At 40.3% G+C, this 7,108-nt stretch overlaps 1 non-coding gene across 1 annotated transcript; it reads left to right on the top strand.

The window, feature by feature from the left end:
- The first annotated feature begins 281 nt into the window (after positions 1 to 281).
- Positions 282 to 353, top strand: TRNAC-ACA (transfer RNA cysteine (anticodon ACA)). Its single transcript has one exon. It is a non-coding gene; the product is annotated as a tRNA-Cys (tRNA).
- The last annotated feature ends 6,755 nt before the right edge of the window (positions 354 to 7,108 follow it).

The following is a 7,108-nucleotide window of genomic DNA, read 5'->3' as shown; positions in this document are numbered from 1 at the left end:
AGCAACACATTTTTAACCTTTAAAACCGTCTAGTATCTGGGCAAGGATAATGGAGAAAAAATGCTGGTGACTCAGCTGCAAGATCAATATCACTGTAATAGATTTATAGGCTCTGAAATAGTATTCTAGCCCACAGTACCTCCACCACCACCATTCATTTTATATTTATTCCTATTGGGATATTATACCAGACCTTCAATACTTGCATAAAATGCAACTGTTCTATCAAAATTAATGTAGATACCTGGATGTACACTAGACAACACTATTTTTACAGATCTTCCCTGGTGGCTCAGATGGTAAAGCGTCTGTCTACAATGCAGGAGACCCGGGTTCAATCCCTGGTTTGGGAAGATCCCCTAGAGAAGGAAATGGCAATCCACTCCAGTACTCTTGCCTGGAAAATCCCACAGACAGAGGAGCCTGATAGGCTACAGTCCATGGGGTCACAAATGCCTGGAAAATCCCATGGACAGAGGAGCCTGGTAGGCTACAGTCCATGGGGTCGGAAACAGTCGGACACGACTGAGCGACTTCACTTTCTTTCTTTCTTTCAAGATAGAAGAAGAAAAGGAAAAGATTTAAGACTGTTTTTTAATTTTGTTTTTCAAAATAGCTTTTACCAACTACATTTGCCAGTCCTTGAAGCTAAATATAACGCTCTGGCTAAGTTTTGGCCAGAGGGATGTACATGAAAGTGCTACCTGGCAGTTTACAAGACTTTATGCAGAGGGTGAAAGTGAAAGTGAAAATGAAGTTGCTCAGTCGTGTCTGACTTTTTGCAACCCCGTGGACTGTAGCCCACCAGGCTTCTCCATCCATGGGATTCTCCAGGCAAGAATACTGGAGTGGGTTGCCATTTCCTCCTCCAGGGGATCTTCCCGACCCAGAGGTGGAATCCAGGTCTCCCGCATTGCGGGCAGACGCTTTAACCTCTGAGCCACTGAGGTTTACCTTCTGCAGAGGGTAGCTGGAGTCTTTTAAGCAAATGGTGTTGGGGAAACTAGATATCTATATGCAAAAGAATGAAACTGGACCCTACCTAACACATTTACAAAAGCTAATCTAATATGGATCAAAGACCTAAATATAACAGCAAAATTATAAAACTCTTCAAAGAAAACACAGAAGGAAAGCTTCATGACATTGGATTTGGTAATGATTCCCCACATAAAAGCACAAGCAACAAAATAAGAAACAAATAAATTAGTTTATATCAAAATGGAATACTTTTATGCATCAAATGATACTATCAACAGAGTGAAACAGCAGCCTGTGGAGTGGGAAAAAATATTTGCAAATTATGTATCTGATAAGGGGTTCATGCCCCAAATATATCAAGAACTCTTACAACTGGCAAACAGCAAGAAGAAAACAATCCAATTGAAAAATGGACAAAGGAGTTAAGTAGACATCTCTCCAAAGAAGATATACAAATGGCCAATAAGTACGTGAAAAGATACTCAACATCAGGAATCTTTAGAGAGATGATAGAGAAAAACCACATGAGATATCACTTCATGTGCATTACAGTGGATATTATCAGAACGCCTGAAAATAACAAATGTTGGTGAGGATGCAGAGAAATTAGAACCCTTGTGCACTACTGGTAGGAATGCAAAATGAAAGCAGGATGCTATAGAAAGCAGGATGACAATTTCTCAAAAAGTTACAAATAGAGTTACCACATGATATACCAATTCCACGTATGGATACATACTTAAAAGAATTAAAAGAAAGGACTCCAAGAGATATTTGGACATCTATGTTTCTTAGCAGCGTTCTTGACAATAGCCAAAAAGTGGAAGCAACACAAGTTGGATAAATGGATATACAAAACGTAGTACTTTATTCAGCCTTAACAAGGAAGGAAATTTGCACACATGCTACAACACGGATGAACCTAGAACACATTATGTTAAATGAAAAATTCCAATCACAAAAAGACAACTACAGTGTGATTCCACTCATACACGGTACACAGCATAGTCAAATTCATAGAGCCAGAAAATAGAATGGTGGTTTCCAGGCACTGGGGAGAGGAGAGACTGAGGAGTTATTCTTCAATGGGTACAGAGCCAAGGGAACATGCTGTTAATAGCAAACACCCTTTTCCAACAACAGAAGAGACGACTCTATACATGTACATCACCAGATGGTTAATATCAAAATCAGACTGATTATCTTCTTTGCAGCTGAGATGGAGAACTTCTATATATACTCAGTGAAAACAAGACCTGGAGCTGTGTGTGGCTCAGATCATGAGCTTTATTGAAAAATTCAATAGGGGATAAGAAAGTAGGCGAAACCACTAGGCAGTTCTGGTATGAGTTAAATCAAATCCCTTATAACGAGTATAGAATGGAGGTGATGGATAGATTTAAGGAAATAGATCTGGTACACAGAGTTTCTGAAGAACTATGAATGATACTTCACAATGATGTACAGGAGGCAGTGAGAAAAACCATCTCAAAGAAAAAGAAATGCAAGAAGGCAAAGCAATTGTCTGAGGAGGCTTTACAAATAGCTGAGGAAAGAAGAGAAGCAAAAGGCAAGGGAAAAAGGGAAAAATATACCCAATGAATGCAGAGTTCCAGAGAATAGCAAGGAGAGATAAGAAGGACTTTTAAAATGAACAATGCAAAGAAATAGAGGAAAACAATAGAAAGAGAAAGACTAGAGATCTGCCGAATAAAATTGGAGATATCAAGTGAACATTTCATGCAGGCATGGGCATGATAAAGGACAAAAACAGTAAGGACCTAAGAGAAGCAGAAGAGATCAGCAGGAGAGGTGGCAAGAATACACAGAATCGTACAAGAAAGGTCTTAATGACCTGGATAACCATGGTGGTGTGGTCACTTACCTAGAGCCAGACATGCTGGAGTATGAAGTCAACTGGGCCTTAGGAAGCACAACTACAAACAAAGCTAGTGGAGGTGATGGAATTCCAGCGGTGCTATTTCAAATCCTAAAAGATGATGCTGTTAAAGTGCTATACTCAATATGTCAGCGAATTTGGAAAATTCAGCAGTGGCCACAGGACTGAAAAAGGTCAGCTTTCATTCCAGTCCCACAGAAGGGCAATGCTAAAGAATGTACAAATTACTGCACAACTGTGCTCATTTCACACGCGAGCAAGTAGTAGCAGAGTGCTCCATCATATCTGACTCTTTGCGACCCTATGGACTATAGCCCACCAGGCTCCTCTCTTTGTGGAATTTTCCAGGCAAGAATATTGGAGTGGGTTGCCATTTTCATCTCCAGGGGATCTTCCTGACCCAGGGATTGAACCCGTGTCTCCTGCATCTCCTGCATTGGCAGGTGAGTTCTTTACCACTGCCCCGCCTTGGAACAAGGTTATGCTCAAAATCCTTAGAGCTAGGCTTCAGCAGTGTGTGAGCCAAGAACTTCCAGGTGTAGAAACTGGGTTTAGAAAAGGCAGAGGAACCAGAGATCAAATTGCCAACATTTGTTAGATCATGGAGAGAGCAAAGGAATTCCAGAAAATCATCTACTTCTTTGTCATTGACTATGCAAAAGCCTTTGACTGTGTAGATCACAACAAACTGTGGAAAATTTTTGAAGAGATGGGAATACCAGACCACCTTACCTGCCTGCTGAGAAACCTGTACACAGATCAAGATGCAACAGTTAGAGCCAGATATAGAACAGCTGACTGGTTCAAAATTGGGAGAGGAGTAGTCAAGGCTGTATATTGTCACCTTGCTTATTTAATTTATATGCAGAGTACATCAAGTGATATGCTGGGCTGGATGAATCCCAAGCTGGAATCAAGATTGTCAGAAGAAATCTCAACAATCTCAAATAGCAGATGATACCACCCAAATGGCAATGTGAAAAAGAGCTAAAGACTCTCTTGATGAGGGTAAAAGAGGGGAGTAAAAAAGCTGACTTGAAACTCAACATTCAAAAAACGAAGATCATGGCATCCAGTCTCATCACTTCATGGCTAATAGAAGGGGGGATAGTGGAAGCAGTGACAGATTTTCTTTTCTTGGGCTCCAAAATCACTATGGATGGTGACTGCAGCCATGAAATTAAAAGACACTTTTAGGAAGTGTTGTGTGTGTTAGTCTTTCAGTGGTGTCCAACTCTTTGTGACCCCATGGACTGTAGCTTGCCAGGCTCCTCTGTCCATGGAATTCTCCAGGCAAGAATACCGGAATGAGTAGCCCTTCCCTTCTGCAGCAGATCCTCCTGACCCAGGGATCAAACTTGTACCTTCTGCATTGTTGGCAAATTCTTTACCATCTGAGCCACCAGGGAGCTATGACAAACCTATACAGCATATTAAAAAGCAGAGACATCACTTTGCATAAAGGTCCATATAATCAAAGCTATGGTTTTTCCAGTAGTCATGTACGGATGTGAGAGTTGGACTATGGTCCAAGAAGGCTGAGTACCACAAAATTGATGCTTTCAAACTGTGGTTCTGGAAAAGACTCTTGAGAGTTCCTTGGACTGCAAGGTGATCAAACTAGTCAATCCCAAAGGAAATCAACCCTGAATATTTTTTGGAAGGACTGATGAAGCTGAAGCTCCAGTGTTTTGGCCACCTGATGAAAAGAGCTAACTCAATGGAAAAGACCCTGATGCTGGGAAAGATTGAAGGCAAAAGGAGAAGGGGGTGGCAGAGGATGAGACTGTTAGACAGCATCACCTACTCAAAGAACATGAATTTGAGCAAACTCAGGGAGATAGTGAAGGAGAGAGGAGCCTGTCTTGCTATGATCCATGGGGTCACAAAGAGTTGGACATGACTTAGAGATTGCTGCTGCTGCCACTAAGTCACTTCAGTCGTGTCCAACTCTGTGTGACCCCATAGACGGCAGCCCAATAGCAAGTTTCTGTTTGGGAAGATGGAAAAGTTATCTGGATATAGATATAGATAAAGCCTAGCTCTAAGGATTTTGAGCATAACCTTGTTCCAATCTGGATATAGATTGTAATGATGCATCCACAACAATGTGAATGTACTTAATGCCACTACTAAACTAACCATACACTTTAAAAGGTTAAGATGGCAAATTTTATCTTATGTGTATTTTAATACACACCTTAATAAATGTAGTTGATGTCTCCTTCGCCCTCTTTCTTTATTCCTGTCTCTTTCCTGCTGCTGGAATGCAGATGTGATGCCTGGAACTGGAGCAGTCTTCTTGGACTTCACATGTTGTGTTTTGCACCACTCTAAAGGTACCATTCAGAGAAGGCAATGGCACCTCACTCCAGTACTCTTGCCTGGAGAGTCCCATGGACGGAAGAGCCTGGTGGACTGCAGTCCATGGGGTCGCTGAAAGTCAGACACGACTGAGTGACTTCACTTTCACTTTTCACTTTCATGCATTGGAGAAGGAAATGGCAACCCACTCCAGTGTTCTTGCCTGGAGAATCCCAGGGACAGGGGAGCCTGGTGGGCTGCCGTCTATGGGGTCCCACAGAGTCGGACATGACTGAAACGACTTAGCAGCAGCAGCAGCAAAAGTACCATTTGGGCTTCCCCAGTGGTTTAGCAGGTAATGAATCCACCTGCACTGCAGGAGTCACAGGAAATGTGGGTTTGATACCTGGATGGGAAAAATCCCCTGGAGGAGGGCATGGCATCCCACTCCAGTATTCTTGCCTGGAGAATCCCATGGACAGAGGAGCCTGGCGGGCTATAGTCCATAGGGCTGCAAAGAGTCCAATATGACTGAAGCGACTTAGCACCCACACATGCACCACAGTACTATTTACATAGTATTTATATACTTTTACATAAGAGAGAAATATTCTTATTTAACTTATTTGATTACTATCACTTGTAAACAAACCTAATCCTAATTAATACAATAGATTATATGTCTATATATCTTATGACACCAGTATTCATAGGCAATAACCTTCAGAATTCAGCGGAATATGGACTGTTACAATAAAGTGAACAAATTCCAAATGTGTGTCTAATTCTGAACATCAGACCATCTGGCAGGATAAAAAGGCAATATATATAATAGTACAAAAATCCCATTTTTCAATTTATTTAGGAAATCACCTTGTAGTAACAAACATTGTCAAACTATGAAATGGTTCATAATGGATAACTAAAACAATTTTTCTGCCAATGTTATGCAATTGTTAAAAAGAACAAAGCACGTATATGTAGAAGCCAAAGTTAGAATCAAAAAGTTACATTGCTTTCCATTTGTGTAGGAAAAAACTGACCTGTGTGCTTACATATGTAGGAAAGAGACAGAATAATAGCTAATATGTAAACACACACACTACATGCTAGCTTTCATCCTAAAACCTTTGCTTAGATTATATCTATACATTGTCTAAACATGCCTGTGAGGTGTAGAACTTTATTTTTCCTGTTTTGCAACTGAGGAAATTGAGGCACAGACAGGCAACATTCCTTGTCCAAGGTCACACAAATAGTAAATGTCAGAGCCAGATTATTAAGCATGTCTGCCTCTTCTGAAGGTTGATGGTAATGGGGAACTGTAGTGAAGGTAATGATTATACTCTTCTATTCAGTTTGACTTTTTATTATGACTGCATATTACGTTTTTAATAAATAGTTGGTGATGGGAAGAAAAACGCTAAAGAAATATAAGGTAATAAAACCATGGTTATCCCCCAGAGAGTTAAATAGAGCTGAATTCAGAAAACATTTAGGATATCAACAGATAAAAAAAGAAGTAATAAATAGAAACTTTTATAGTGTATTATATGTCAAAAGTCAGGATGATATCTCTTAGTACATTTAGTCAAGCAGATAGTATTGTGTGATGCAACATCTGTTAAATAATACTTGGACACTAAACACAGCCAGCCACTATAAAAACAAATAAACAAACAATATTTAATAACTTGCCTAGAAGACACAAAAGAATAAAAAGGAAAAATTAGATTAATGATATGGAATTAAAATATCAGATTAAATAAATATATGCACAATGCACCATGGTACCACACACTGTTGTAAGAACTGTTTCTACCCAACTGTAGGGAATTGGAGCAGACTCTGTAGTGCTCCGGCCTTTTGTTGTGTTCTAGCCAACTTTTACTCTCAGTGTCTGAAACTGCCTTTGGGGACTCC

This window comes from Bos javanicus, chromosome 5 (assembly GCF_032452875.1).
Source record: "Bos javanicus breed banteng chromosome 5, ARS-OSU_banteng_1.0, whole genome shotgun sequence".
NCBI classification, from domain to species: Eukaryota; Metazoa; Chordata; class Mammalia; order Artiodactyla; family Bovidae; genus Bos; species Bos javanicus.
This window is presented reverse-complemented; position numbering and strand designations above follow the sequence as displayed.